This window comes from Dermacentor albipictus, chromosome 1 (assembly GCF_038994185.2).
Source record: "Dermacentor albipictus isolate Rhodes 1998 colony chromosome 1, USDA_Dalb.pri_finalv2, whole genome shotgun sequence".
Classification (NCBI taxonomy): Eukaryota; Metazoa; Arthropoda; class Arachnida; order Ixodida; family Ixodidae; genus Dermacentor; species Dermacentor albipictus.
Genome location: NC_091821.1, coordinates 520,436,911 through 520,452,536, shown reverse-complemented (window position 1 = coordinate 520,452,536; position 15,626 = coordinate 520,436,911).

Genomic DNA, 15,626 nt, shown 5'->3' with positions numbered 1-15,626 from the left:
ATGAATTATAGCACTGGATTACAAAAAAGGAGCAGCGGGAAATTGCACGCTGAGAACGCCGATAAACATACAGTGCGACGCAACTCGAGAAATAGTATTGAAAAGTCAAAGAATTTAGAAGAAAAAAAGATTGCATCGTCGCGACGGCACATCACAGTCCCCGTAGGCGTCGAAGTCTCTACAATGAAATTATTTTTGAACAGCTCTGATAGCGCCCACGCAACAATGGTTGCCTGTATACTGTCAAATGCTCATATTCTGCGGCCTAAAGCTCATGGCACGGTGTGAAAACGCGCGCGCGGAGAAAGCGAAACAGTGCGCGGACAAGCATGCAGACGCGCAGTCGGTCGCTGCGAATCTGCGCGATCGCTGCATTGAGGCTTCATTCTATTACGCTCCATTTAGTTATACAAACACTATAAGAACATATTTCACATAGTTTGCTCTCAGCGTTTACCTACCTTTCACGCAAGAAGCCGGTTCGGGAGACTCTATCGCGGCGACCGCGCGCAGAGGCGTTCACTGTACGTATTCGGTAAAGAGATAGCGGCTGTAAACGATTGTGTGCTTTCAGCTTGCCCAAGATTATTATTTAGACAGTAAGAAACTTCTCTCGTTTCGAAAGTACTTACAGAAATGTCCGGGAGAGCTCGCGCGTGGTGTTTTCAGTGAGCGCTGACAGCAAAACCTATGAGGAGCGCGCCACGTGATCCCTCATACTACGGCAGCGAGGCGCTTCCGATAGAGGGCGACTCCGTAACTCCTCGCCGCCAATAAGAACAGGCTGCCTGGCTGATAAAAGCCGCCTTCTACCACCCGCTACCGTGACGAACGTAGCGTTGGTATGCCCGTCCGCTGACATCGTTCACCGAATAAAGAAGCGTTACGTTTTTATGTTGGGATTCGTCCTTCGCTAGCCGCGACATCCCCACAAGCACTCAATAATTGCAAAATATCTCCGCAAATGTGTAGTACAAAAACTTGTAACATAGGCTTTGTAACAAATAGCCACGTAATGAAGGGACACGCTTATGACACTTTCCAGCAGATTGACGTCCCCACTGCGGCCATGGAAGTAGTCATTGTGGAAGGAACAGACGAGGCTGCGGGCGTGCAGAGCACAGCGACACGTAAGCTTCAGGGGAATGAGTGTTTTAATTATCGCCAAATGCGTGTGCAGTTCGTAAACGTTTAATGTGTTTACTCTACAGCGGCAGAGGATCCACCGCGCTGCCCATCACCTACAGAAAGGGTGGCCGCTGCACCTGGTAAGTTATTGATCCTCAAGCTGTTAAAGAAAATGAGCTCTCGTATTTTATTGAACTAGCCCAATAAGCCATAATATGGCCATAGCCACTTTTATTCGTACCATAAAATGCAGTGCAACTGTAGAAAATTCTGCATGCTTTCAGTGTTGCAGCGCCCTGTTCGGCCGCCACGTCGACAGTGACCGCGACGGGTGGATACCGTAACAACGATGTCGTCGCAGTGTGACCGCAGCGTGGAACAGGGCGACGAGATGCTGCAGGTTGGTAGGTCCTTTGGTGTCATTTTACATGAAGGAAATAAATATTATTTATGCTCTGTTATCATAATAAATCATGAATCTGAAAAACAAATCAGCTCGGGATGTAAACAAGAAATATGCGTTGTATTGAGGGCTCGGTATCGTGTCTTGCCAACGATCAGCCGCCGGGCAAAAGGTTGTTTAGCCCTGAAAAGGGCTGTTTCGTGGTGAGAGATGCATGTGAATAGATGACGGAGAGTAGTTCCAGCAGGTCTTTGTCTGTCCAAACGAAGAGGGCATAGCTTGTACACGACGCTTGAGACTGCCAAAGGATGCCATCAGGCCAATGGCTCTTCAACAGAGAGGGAATCGCTGTGCATGTTGCAATTCTTGACAGCAGCAGCTTCCAGCCGTGAGCTCGTTGCGAGTAATCAGCAGTTCATGCGAACAGTTCCACCATGATTATTCATTCGAGGTGCTGCGGAGAATGGAGGCCTCCACCACCCGCCTTGCTGTCGCGGCAGAGCGGACCGCAGCTCAGGAGGGGATCTTGGAGCAGGTGCGCGACACAGCGCAAGACATCGCTGCGCACCTGCAACAAGACAGAAATTAATTTTTCGTTTTTCAATATCATTTTATTCATTTGTGTTTGATCAGTTCCGTTTGTTTTATTTATTTATTGTTTGAGTTTTAGTTTTGAAGTTTCCTTTATGAGTAATACAGGATCATTTTTTTGGTTGAAAGGTGTAATGCGTGCACCCATTTTTGTTCTGTAGTATTTGCCTCTTTCTATTTATGCTTATCCAGTTGCAATGCCAGCGTGCTTTCTTTATTTACGCATTTCAATGGCACTTAGTCATTCACACTGGAATCATTACAAATAGTTGTGGATTTCTGTGTATGCGTTTTTTACTGTGATATTTATATTGCTTCACTGTGTTGTAGCTTACTGCACTCATTATGAAGCATTACCGCATAGTGTTTGGACTGTGATATTTTCATTTCGGCACAGTGAGGCTAAGGTGCAACAACTATAATGTGCTCTTTTTTTCAGAGCACCAAACTAGTCACTCTTTAAGTTGCATAGTTTCACAAATGAAAATGACCACCATCATTGCACGACGCCAGTGTTTGGTTTCCTCTAGTCTTCGTTCCAAGTGAGTCATTGCAAGAATAAGTTTCACGTGTGACACGTTCTTGGTGCTGTGAGATTGCAGAGCCAATTATTCATGTTTTATGTAACATGTTTCATCACAGCTGGCAAGTGCGCTCTTCCTTTTTAAAGTTATGATTAACCTGTTGTTTAGCATCGCACTACAATTGCTGTCGAGAAATGAATGCTTCTAGTCAGGGACTCAAACCACTGACAAGGGAACGGACATACCTGTGAAAGTCATACTTTCTTGCAAGGTCACGCAAATGTAACTGCAAGTTTTATGTGCCGTGGTGAAAACGAATGGTGTGATGCTGATGTTGAAATGTTGTCACATGCTTTGCTACCTGAAGCATATTGTACTACAAGGTTTGTGGTGTACTTGTCATCATAGAGGGTGATAAAGTTGACCTATCTATTTTTATGCGCTTTTACGTTAATTTACGTCTACACATTTGGACATGATGTGACGAGTGTAATGTTGTCACTACACTCAGCGTTGCATTGTGTTTGTGTTTGAATCCGCATTCATTACGCTTTACTTGCTTGCCTCGCCTGCGTATTCATGCTTGCACGGAAGTTTTGATACACCTAGTACAAGACATGGCTAGCAAGCATATTGCCTCGCTCCTACCAATGTACACTGAGCGTCCGAATGCACAGGATGCGGCGGTTGCGATCATTCTGGTGTGTTTTATGAAAATTTTGCGCACCTTTTGCTGATGGTGATCATGAGCCACAGAGTGCCGACCATATGTACTGCTTCCATCAAGTCTGTCATGACTATGATGGGTCAAGGGATGTTTCTATTTCATATTTCATGTGGTAGTTAAAGAAAAGGCAGCACTTTCACGTTGCTACCGTGTTTCATGTTGCACTAGGAAAGAAGTACTTTGTGCCAATTTCCCATTAATGTAACCACCAACTATGGCAAAACAAACACATGTTTCGACATGACTAGAAATTAACAATTGCTGCATTTACACAAAGTGGCATATCACAGGATGCACACAACACATACAAGCTGTTGTAGCATCGTATTTCTGATGTTACACGACGAAAGAAGCATTTTGTGATGTGCATATTGCACAAAACAATGCTAGCTTGGCAGCGGCAGCAAATGCACTTCTTCACAGATGAAGGGGCATGAAGCATTGTCTTACGACTGCTTCACGAGTACTACTGTCAATAAGTGGCAGCCTTGTAGACTCTTGCTTAGTGAAGAGGGTACAATTGTTTCTGAGTCCACGGCTGTGGCATTCTATTTAAAGGATTCTATAATGGGTGCACTGAACAGTTCTGATGGTAACGTCTCTTCGTAACCGAGGAGGCAGGTGACGCAGAGCAGGAACAGCTGGTAGCTCGAATGGCTCACACTCGTGCCAAGCAATGGCGATCCGGCTGGCCCACTGTTTGCACAGCAGGCATGGAAGAGACGATCTGGCTGGCCTTGTTCCTGTGCTCTTCTTCTTCATTACAATAACCCCCGGTGCAAAAGCGGAGCCATTCTGGCGACTTACGACGTGGAGACGAGCGGGTCATAGAATTGTTTCAGGCGGCGCACGTGAACAACATCCCGTCCACGGCGGCGCTTGTCGGATGGCGATGTAAGCGGCTTTATGACATAGTTGACGGGAGAGGTCCGTTCGACGATGTGGTATGGTCCATCATACTGCGAGAGAAGCTATATCGAAAGTCCAGGCGTGGTAGAAGGCACGAACAACAAGACAAGGGTGCTGGGAGCGAAGTTCGGATTCGTAGCGTCGCCATCACGATTGGCTTTTTGTCGTTGTTGGTCAGCGGAGGTGAACTTTCGGGCTAATTGACGGCATTCCTCGGCGTATCGGGCGACGGCTGAAACGGGAGCACATTCTGACGCGTCTGGTGTATAAGGCAAAACCGTATCGATGGTATGGGAAGGATCGCGACCGTAGAGAAGAAAGTATGGAGAAAATCCTGTGGTACTTTGTGTAGCCGTATTATATGCGTACGTGACAAATGGGAGGATGATGTCCCAGTCTGTCTCGGATGAAACGTACATGGCGAGCATATCACCAAGGGTGCGATTGAAACGCTCTGTAAGTCCGTTAGTTTGAGGATGGCACGCCGTGGTGGTCCGGTGAACTATGCGGCATTGAGCAAGCAGAGCTTCAACCACCTGCGACAGAAACACATGGCCTCTATCACTCAGCAGCTCCCGAGGCGGGCCATGACGAAGAATGAAACGATGGAGCAGAAAGGATGCAACGTCACTGGCGGTCGCTGCAGGTAGAGCAGCGGTTTCGGCATAGCGTGTAAGGTAATCAACTGCGACAATAATCCATCGTTTTCCAGTGGGTGTTAGTGGTAGCGGCCCGTACAGGTCAATTCCCACATGGTCGAAGGCACGAGCAGGGCATGGAAGCGGCTGCAATAATCCGTGGGCTGGATGAGGCGGAGATTTGCGGCGTTGGCATCGCGGGCACGAGCGCACAAACGTTTGGACAAAAGTAAACATTCCGCGCCAGTAGTAACGTTGCCGCAGGCGCTCATACGTCTTTAAAACGCCTGCGTGTGCACATTGTGGGTCAGTATGGAAAGACGCGCACATGTCGGAACGCAAAGTCTTAGGGATAACCAGGAGGCACTTGCGACCATCGGGCTGGCAGTTCCGTCGATACAAGAGTTTATCCCGGACAGCAAAATGGACAGTCTAGCGACGCAGGGAGCGGGAGATGGGAGATGCAGGCGAGCCAGAAAGGAGATCCAAAAGAGAGGCCACCCAAGGATCCTTGCGCTGTTCTGATGCGAACGTGCCGATGTCGACCGAGGATACCGCCTTAATGGTGGAGAGGGAGGCCGCGTCGGCTGGCAGCGAAGAGCGCGACAGAGCATCAGCGTCAGTGTGCTTGCGACCTGAGCGGTATATGACGTGTATGTCGTATTCTTGAACGCGCAGAGCCCAGCGGGCAAGGCGTCCAGACGGGTCTTTTAAAGAGGATAACCAACAAAGGGCGTGATGGTCAGTAACCACATTGAAAGGCCTGCCTTATAAATAGGGGCGAAACTTCCCGAGTGCCCAAACGATGGCCAGGCATTCTTTTTCTGTGACGCTGTAATTGCGTTCCGCTTTGGTCAGCGCACGACTGGCGTAAGCAACGACGTACTCGGAGTAGCCAGACTTGCGTTGCGCAAGGACAGCGCCAAGGCAATACCACTGGCATCGGTATGCACTTCAGTTGGGGCGGTGGGGTCGTAGTGTCGCAGTATAGGCGGAGACGTCAGGAGACGGCGTAAGGTCACGAACGCGGTGTCGCATGCAGGATACCAGGAGCATAGGTCGTTGGCGCCACTTAAGAGTTGTGTCAGAGGTGATATTATCGAGGCAAAATTGGGAATAAAGCGTCGGAAGTAAGAACAGAGGCCGATGAAAGCGCGGAGTTCTTTGAGTGTCTTAGGTTTCGGAAATTCTGCCACGGCCCGAAGTTTGGATGGGTCGGGGCAAATGCCGTCGTGTGATACGATGTGACACAGAATCATGAGCTTGCGCGCGGCGAACTGGTACTTTTTCAGGTTCATCTGCAGGCCTGCGTTGGTCAAGGACGTCAACACTTGCCTAAGGCGAAGAAGATGCGTGCTGAAATCAGGGGCGAACACAACGATGTGTTGGAACCTCAGTGCTGCCACCCGCTATTGCAATCGCACCGCTGGCACGAGTTGTTGCAAATGGGTCGCAAGCCCCAAGGGTAGCGTTGGCCTGGCGGCCTGAGGCACAACTGGAAGCATCCGAAGGTCCGGGCAAAGCATGAGTCGACTGCTAACAGAACTACTTGTTTATTCTAGCATCACAAAAAGCGGCCGGTCAGGTCGACCGATGTGGAGAGACGGGAGAGCGCGTTACTCAACAGAAGAAATCGGAGCCTCTCTCCTGGCGTCCGGGGGCAGCTGCTTTTGTACTCCCGGAGTTTAGGGCAAGAAGGAACGTAACGGGACGAGGTCACGTGACAGCGGGGCATGGACAAGCTGAGAGACATGTTGAGACGAGTGTAGTGACGCATCAGCCGGGCCGGCGCCGGTCAGACCTCCTCGCTTCACACTTGGGGAGCTCCTCTCCCCGGCTGCCGCGCTTTGACAAGCGAGGGCACACACACACACACGCACACACGAAGACACGTGGCACTGAAACATGCCTGGACGCGCTTGGCGGGGATGCGTTGCGGCAGCTCCGAACAGGCCAAAATGTCCGCCGCTTTGAACGAAGCCATGGCGTCCGTTGCATCCGCGCCGGCTATACCGCGCGTCGTAGGCGAAACGTAACAGACCGCCCCGCCGGGGGAAGGAGATCCCGATGGTTAGAGGACTGCATCCGCTGTCCGGAGGGATGTCGCTCGATGATGCTCATAACCGAAGTCGGTCGTCCCTCGGCGTTTCTTGAGCGCAGCGCACCGAGATGGCCTCGTTCTCACGTTCAGGTTCACACAGGACACTGCAAAGTGACTTCGGGAGAGTTGCCATTTTTGTCCTCGTTCCCAGCAAGCGTTAGAACTACGCCGAAACTCAGCCCCTCAGTCAGCAAGCATGGCACAACCCTGACTAAGCCATGCCAGGCTCTTTCCCCCTTTATACTACTGCCTAGTTCCTTACAGTAGTCTAACAGCACTCAGAACGCGTCCACAAATTGGAAAATTGCACTAGAAAGCACGTCATCACTTTGAAACATTAAACAAAAGCAATATGTTAAAAATCCTGCCTCAGGAAGAAAAACATGAATAACAAACAATTTTGAGGCTGATTCCTACGTTAGGGGCTTCGACTTAAGCCATTGGCGTTACTGTTGAGACTCCCCTTTTTGTAACGCACCTCAAAGGAATGTTCTTGCAAAGCAAGGCTCCGGCGCAGGCGGCGGCCATTTGTGGAAGAGATAGTCAGCAGCCATTGGAGAGGGCAGTGATTCGTCTCGAAGCATGCGAAGCGGAGATCGCAGCGAGTGACCGTCATCATCATCATCATCATCATCATCATCATCATCATCAACCTGGTTACGCCCACTGCAGGGCAAAGGCCTCTCCCATATTTCTCAACAACCCCGGTCATGTACTAATTGTGGCCATGCCGTCCCTGCAAATTTCTTAATCTCATCCGCCCACCTAACTTTCTGCCTTCCCCTGCTACGCTTCCCTTCCCTTGGAATCCAGTCCGTAACCCTTAATGACCATCGGTTATCTTCCCTCCTCATTACATGTCCTGCCCATGCCCATTTCTTTTTCTTGATTTCAACTAAGATGTCATTAACTCGCGTTTGTTCCCTCACCCAATCTGCTCTTTTCTTACCCCTTAACGTTACACCTATCATTCTTCTTTCCATAGCTCGTTGCGTCGTCCTCAATTTGAGTAGAACCCTTTTCGTAAGCCTCCAGGTTTCTGCCCCATAGGTGAGTACTGGTAAGACACAGCTATTATACACTTTTCTCTTGAGGGATAATGGCAACGTGCTGTTCATGATCTGAGAATGCCTGCCAAACGCACCCCAGACCATACTTATTCTTCTGATTATTTCTGTCTCATGATTCGGATCCGCAGTCACTACCTGGCCTCAGTAGATGTATTCCCTTACGACTTCCAGTGCCTCGCTGCCTATTGTAAACTGCTGAGTGACCGTACACTAGCTCAACTGGCGAAAACCCCGTAGCCGTAGGCGGCGCGGTCCTCAATGCAAACATCACCTCAGGCCGACACAGCTCCCAGTAAGTTTGTTGTTCAAACCACAATGCCCTCAACACGCGCTTCATGACGGAGTGGAGCTTCTCAACGGAATTCGACTGGGGGTGGTACACTGAGCTATGTAACAGCTTTACCCCGCACCTTTCGAGAAAAGCCGTCGTCAAAGCGCTAGTAAACACTGTGCCCTGATCTGATTGGATTTCCACAGGAAAGCCAACTCGCGCAAATATGGACAGTAGTGCATTGACTATCTCAACTGAGCTGAGTTCTGTAAGCGGCACTGCTTCAGGGAACTTTGTCGCTGGGCAGATCACAGTCAAAATGTGTCTGTACCCCGTGGCTGTTACCGGCAGAGGTCCCACTGTATCAATAACGAGCCGTTTAAAAGGCTCCGTAATGATAGGTACCAACTTCAACGGCGCCCTCGATTTGTCCCCTGGTTTGCCCGCCCGCTGACAGGTGTCACATGTCCTCACAAAGTGGTCTGCGTCCCGAAAACACCCTGGCCAATAGTACTCTTGCAAGAGACGGTCCTTAGTTTTCTTAACTCCTAGGTGTCCAGACCACGAACCCCCATGCGACAAGCGCAACAGATCCTGACGGTAGCACTGAGGCACGATCAGCTGATCGAACTCCACTCCCCTGCGGTATAGATACTTCCGGTACAGGACCCCACCTCTTTCCACAAAGCGAGCATTTTTCTTGGTGATACCTTCCTTGACAATGAAGCGTATGTTTTCTAGGCTGCCATCCTTCTTTTGCTCGGCTATCAAAGCCGCCCGGCTGACTTTTAGCAACCTATTAAGTCCGTCTGACGGAGGCGCGATGAGCAAATCTGCAGATAGCTCTTCTAACTTTCCCGTGTCGGGCATTTCCTCTCCAGTATCTGGTGCCTTTAACGCTACAGGCTCAATTTTATTCAGTTCGGGCGTTCTCTGAATATCAGCTTGCTGCGCCTCTGACCCTTTCTCATTGTTCGACAACGTCGGCCCCGCAACTACCGCCTTTGCAACGAGCTCCCGAACCTTCGATCTGGTTAAGGCCTGAACGCTAGCCTCACCAAACAAAAGCCCCTTCTCGCGCAGGAGGTGATCGGACCTGTTCAAAAATAGGTACGGGTACTGGGGGGGGGGGGCAGCATAGATGACACTGCGGCCTCCGTCTCAAGTGCTCCGAACGGTCCTTCAATAAGCACTTTTGCTGCGGGCAGACACACGCTATGAGCTTCCACGGCTTGCTTGAGCCATGCGCACTCGCCCGTGAACATAACGGGTTCTACGTAAGAGGGGTGAACTATATCGATCGTAGCTGCGGAATCGCGAAGCACTCGGCACTCTTTCCCGTTCACGAGGAGGTCTCGCATGTAAGGCTCGAGAAGCTTCATGTTCTCGTCAGTGCTGCATAATGACAAAAACACGACTTTTGTTTTTGTTTCCGGACGCTGCGCCGAAAAGTGACCCGGCTTTTGGCACGTATAACACACGCGCACTTGCCTCGTCTCGAACCGCTTTCTGCGTTCGGCTTCGGCTGCCGCCGTCTCCTTACGTTCGGTCGCACTGCTTTCACTCGCATCCGCACTACGTGTGTCCCCCTTTGCTTTCATGGGTGTGAACTTCGGCCTCTCAAACTTGGAGCCAAATTCTCCTTTTTGACCGTCCTTAGCTCCGCGAGCTCGACGCGTCACAAACTCTTCGGCTAGCTCAGCGGCTCTAGCCACCGTACGAACGTCTGGCCTATCCAAGACCCAGTACCGCACGTTCTCAGGTAACCGACTATAAACTGTTCCAGCCCGAAACACTGCAGAACTTTCTCGTGGTCACCAAACGCTTTCTCTTCTTTGAGCCACTCCTGCATGTTTGACATAAGCCTGTAGGCAAACTCTGTATATGACTGACTTCTGCCTCTCTCATTTTCCCGAAACATCCGACGGAATGCCTTCGCTGACAGCCTGTACTTTTTTAGCAGACTCGATTTCACTTTGTCGAAATCCTCTGCCTTCTCTCTCTCCAAGCGAGCGACTACGTCGGCCGCCTCGCTGGGTAACAAAGTGAGCAAGCGCTGTGGCCACGTTTCCCGAGAGAACCCCTGCTTCACGCACGTTCGCTCAATGTTAACCAGGAACAAATCAATGTCCTCACCAAGCTTAAACGGCCGCATCAGGTCAGTCATTTTGAACAATACTCGTTCTCCTGCAACGTGTGCCTGACTTCCATTACGAGCGCGTGCCATCTCTATCTCGAGACACTTCATTTCCAAAGCGTGTTGACGGTCGCGCTCTTTTTCTTGTTGCTCTCGCTCTTCCTGTTCTTTAAGTTCGCGCTCCTGTTTCTCTTTCTGTTCTTTAAGTTCGCGCTCCTGTCTCTCTGTCTGTTCTTTAAGTTCGCGCTCCTGTCTTTTTGCCCTCTCCTCAATGGTCTCAAGGTATTCCGACAGCTCGTCATCCTCAGCTTCTACCTCAAGGTATTGCCCTTAGCAGTTCTGGTTTTCTGAGTTTGTCTGAGACATACAGACCCAACTCTCTTGCAAGCTCCAGCAATTTCGGTTTACACAACGACTTCAAATCCCTGGCTGCTCTGAATGCTGCTTTCTCTACTGCCTACTATTGTCTTGCCGCAAACTAACCCGGCAGCAACGACAACCACAATTACCAGCTCTGTTTCTGACACTAACAAAAGCCTGGCAAAACTCAGAAGAAGAAAGTCCCGCACTCACCAAACCTCGCAGCCAAGAATTCAGTGCAGTCGTTCCGCTGCAGGCAACCATCATCACACAAGGCTCACTGCACTGCTCCCGGATGGTCGTTGTGATGCTCAGCATACAGTCAACCGCATATCTTCGCCGCTGGCCTCCGTTGTCGCGATCTCACCGCTGGCAACCAGCTGTTGGAACCTCAGTGCTGACACCCGTTATTGCAATCGCACCGCTGGCACGAGTTGTTGCAAATGGGTCGCAAGCCCCAAGGGTATCGTTGGCCTGGCGGCCTGGGGCACAACTGGAAGCATCCGAAGGTCCGGGCAAAGCATGAGTCGACTGCTAACAGAACTTCTTTATTCTAGCATCACAAAGAGCGGCCGGTCAGGTCGACCGAAGTGGAGAGACGGGAGAGCACGTTACTCAACAGAAGAAATCGGAACCTCTCTCCTGGCGTCCTGGGGCAGCTGCTTTTATGCTCCCGGAGTTGAGGGCAAGAAGGAACGTCACGGGAAGAGGTCACGTGACAGCGGGGCGCGGACAAGCTGAGAGACATGTTGAGACGACTGTAGTGACGCATCAGCCGGGCCGGCGCCGGTCAGACCTCCTCGCTTCACACTTGGGGAGCTCCTCTCCCTGGCTGCCGCGCTTTGACAAGCGAGGGCACACACACACACACACGAAGACACGTGACACTGAAACATGCCTGGAAGCGCTTGGCGGGGATGCGTTGCGCCAGCTCCAAACGGGCCCAAATGTCCGCCGCTTTGAACGAAGCCATGGCGTCCGTTGCATCCGCGCCGGCTATACCGCGCGTCGTATGCGAAACGTAATAGATGTCGTCGAGGTAGCACAAACACGTGCTCCATTGTAGGCCGCGTTAGATATTGTCCATCATTCGTTCAAAGGTAGCAGGCGCATTGCATAGACCAAATGGCATCACAATAAATTCGTATAAACTATCTGGCGTAACGAATGCAGTTTTAGGGCGATCAACTGCTGACATCGGGACCTGCCAGTAGCCCGAGCGTAAGTCCAACGAATAGAAGAATTTAGCGCCTTGCAAGCTGTCCAGAGCGTCGTCAATGCGCAGTAGCGGGTAGACGTCTTTGCACGTTATCTTGTTGAGACGGCGATAATCGACGCAGAACCGAATGGAACCACCTTTTTTGTGACGAGAACCACCGGTGATGCCCACAGGCTATTGGAAGGTCGAATGACGCCACGCTGAAACATGTCGTCCACGTGTTCACTGATCACCTGACGCTCCTTGGCGGATACGCGGTACGGGCGCTGCCGCAATGGCGCGTTGAAGCCAGTGTCGATGTGGTGGCTGACGGTTGACGAGCGACCCAGAGTAGGCTGAGCGAGATCAAAAGAAGAGCGGAACTGGGCAAGTAGGTGAAGAAGCTGGGAGCGCTGCTCGGAAGTAAGGTCATCGGCAATGAAAGGTGTGAATAAGTCAGGCGATGGCGGAGCAGAAGTGGAAAGTGCACAGAAGTCGGTGAGCTCTGCATACGAAGCATCCGGCACGTCGGTTATAAACAGGTCATCAATAGGCCGAACATGGCCAAGTGCTTCGCCGCGAAGAGCCATCAGGGCTGTAGGAAGCGGATTGCAGACAACGATGGCGCTGAAACCGGCTGAAATGTCAAGCGCGGCGAAAAGCAGGGGAACGTCTTTGCGGGTCATGAAGAGTTCTGAAGGAGTGAAGAGGACAGCGCCTTCATAGACAGCGCCATAGAAGACGGGAACAACGGCAGACGAGTACGGCGGTATGGCGATGTCTTCTCGAAGAACTAGCTTAGCGGAAAGAGAAGTGGCGCCGACGAGGGGCACGTCACACAGAGGCGATAATTCGACTTCAGCACGTGCACAATTGATGACGGCGTTATTTCGCGAAAGAAAGTCCCACGCAAGTATCACGTCGTGAGAACAGGACTGGAGAACCACAATTTGCACAATATGGAGAACGCCCTGAATAACAATTCTAGGTGTGCATGCTGCTGAAGGCTGAACTGGCTGCGCGCTTGCTGTGCGAAGACAAAACCCAGAAAGTGGCGTCGTAACTTTTCGTAAAGCGCGAAAGAGGCGTTCGTTTAGGACAGACACGGCTGCTCCATTATCAATTAGCGCAATGGTAGGGACGCCGTCAACAGTAAGATCGACAACGTTTGAAGGCGACAATGGAGGACTTGGATAGATGGTGACGCAGTTCTTGCCTCCTGAACTGCGGCGCTTAGTTTTACTCTTGCATGGGTGAAGGGCGCCGACGCATGGGGGACAACGAGCGGCGACGCGGGGAAGGTGAACGACGTGTAAAGACCGGGCGCTCGGCTGGTGGCCTGTTCGACTGCCGATTAAAATAAGTGTCGTGGAAAGGCTGCACGTTGGCGTAGGGAGGCGACTGCACACACTCATCAGAGTGCAGCATGCGGCGGCGGCAGAGTCGTGCAACGTGGCCGGGAATACCGCAGGCATAACATATGGGCCTGTTGTCTTGCGTGCGCCAAGGATTAGTAAAGGCAGGAGCAGGTCGATGAACGGGACTATGAACGGGTGGTGGCGGCCGAGGATGTAGGGCAACGAGTGGTTGACGAGGGGGCTGCGCGGCGATGGATGCGTAAGTAAGTGGTGCGGTGGCAGGGTACTGCTGGTGCTGCATTGGTAGAGCCTCAGCAACATGGTCCTCAATAACCCGCCGGAGCGTAGGAGCGAGCTGTGTAGGAGGCTGTTGCGGCAGCGGCTGCTGTAGCTCAGCGAAGGGTAGCAAAGAAAGCTGACGTGCACCTTCCTCCCGCACGAAAGCTGGGATTTGTGTGAGCAAGGAGGAACGGTCAGAGAAGGCCGTCATGGAAGAGAGGGCCTCGTCAGCCACTGAGGGGCGCCTAGTCAACTCGCGCTGCCTCCTCAACTCGTCGTAGCTTTGGCACAAGTTTATGAGCTCTGCTACGGTGCGCGGGCTCTTGGCGATCAACATTTGGAAAATGTCATCGACGATGCCCTTCAAAATGTGCTTCATTTTGTCATTTTCCGGCATAGACGCATCCACACGTTTGCATAGGTCGAGAACCTCTTCAATATAACAGGTGAATGTTTCACCGGGTTGTTGCACTCGCTATCGTAACCGCTGCTCGGCACGCAACTTCTGGACGGCAGGGCGACCGAAAACTGCCGCGAAACTGGTCTTGAACGCGGACCAGGACTGAAAGTCGGCTTCGTGATTCTTAAACCACAGGTGAGCCACTCCCGCTAGGTAGAATATGAAGGCATTTAACTTGGCGGTATCATCCCATCGATTGTGCAAGCTCACCCGTTCGTACGTAGCCAACCAGTCATTCACGTCCTGTTCGTCCGTACTGTTGAAAACCGCTGGATGGCGTTGCGGGACAGCGCCAGAGCAGGCAACGGGGGGTGGCGGCGGCGTCGGCTGGGGAGAGTCAGGCATGACGGGAGGCAGAGTCCGAGACCGGAGTTCCAGGGTGTAGATGTTCTTGAGTACCCCGCACCTTCCACGAATTGTAATGGGTGCACTGAACAGTTCCGATGGTAACGTCTCTTCGCAACCGAGGAGGCAGGTGACGCAGAGCAGGAACAGCTGGTAGCTCGAACGGCTCACACTCGTGCCAAGCACTGGCGATCCGGCTGGCCCACTGGTTGCGCAGCAGGCATAGAAGAGACTATCTGGCTGGCCTTGTTCCTGTGTTCTTCTTCATTACAATTCTTTGTAAAAGTTTACTTCGTTTCTATTAAGTTATCATAATCTATCGGATGTGTGGATTTGGAACATTGACCATCCGTATGCAGGTGCACTTGATGTGTATACAGATTTTTAAATGTTCTTACACTGTAACAACACAGCCCTATGATAGCCTAAGGGTGCTGCAATTTGTATAAATGAATTATGTATTGTGAAAACTCACCATTCCTGTGTCCTTAAGAAAAGGTTGACAACGGCGCTGCGCTGCCGCCTTCCTCTGAGGAACGCGTTGTGCGGTTCCTGCACCTGGATGTCTCCTGGCTCCTCTCGTTCCTCAGCTGGTTGCACTTCGCCACCATAATCGTCCAATGTCCAGTCGCCCGCGTCCAAGGTAATGTTATGGATAGCAACGCATGCATAAGTGATTCGCGCTGCTCTGTCGGGGCTGTATAGCAGTGTCCGAAAGTGCTGCAAGTAGCGGAACTTTCTTTTCAACACCCCGATACATCTCTCTACAACATTGCGCATGGGTGCTTGCTCCCGGTTGTAGTGGCATTCAGAGGTGGCGCCGGCATGGCTGGCAGGTACTGGAACAAGCAGCCATGGCTCGAGGGGATATCCTGAGCCTCCTATTACAGAAAGTGACAACTGAGTGCTCTGCCCTAGTTAGCGGTACGCATTACGAATACTAACCAAGCAGATACTCGCCAGGCTGCAGTTGTGCGGCTAGGCGTGCAGGCAGTGGATTATGACCCCACACCCAAGAGTCATGGCACGAACCAGGGAACCGGGTGTCCACAACAAGAATGCGAAGTCCCGCGTTGCACACCTGCAATGGGGAGCAATGCAAAATAGCGCTGCAGATATGCTCGAAA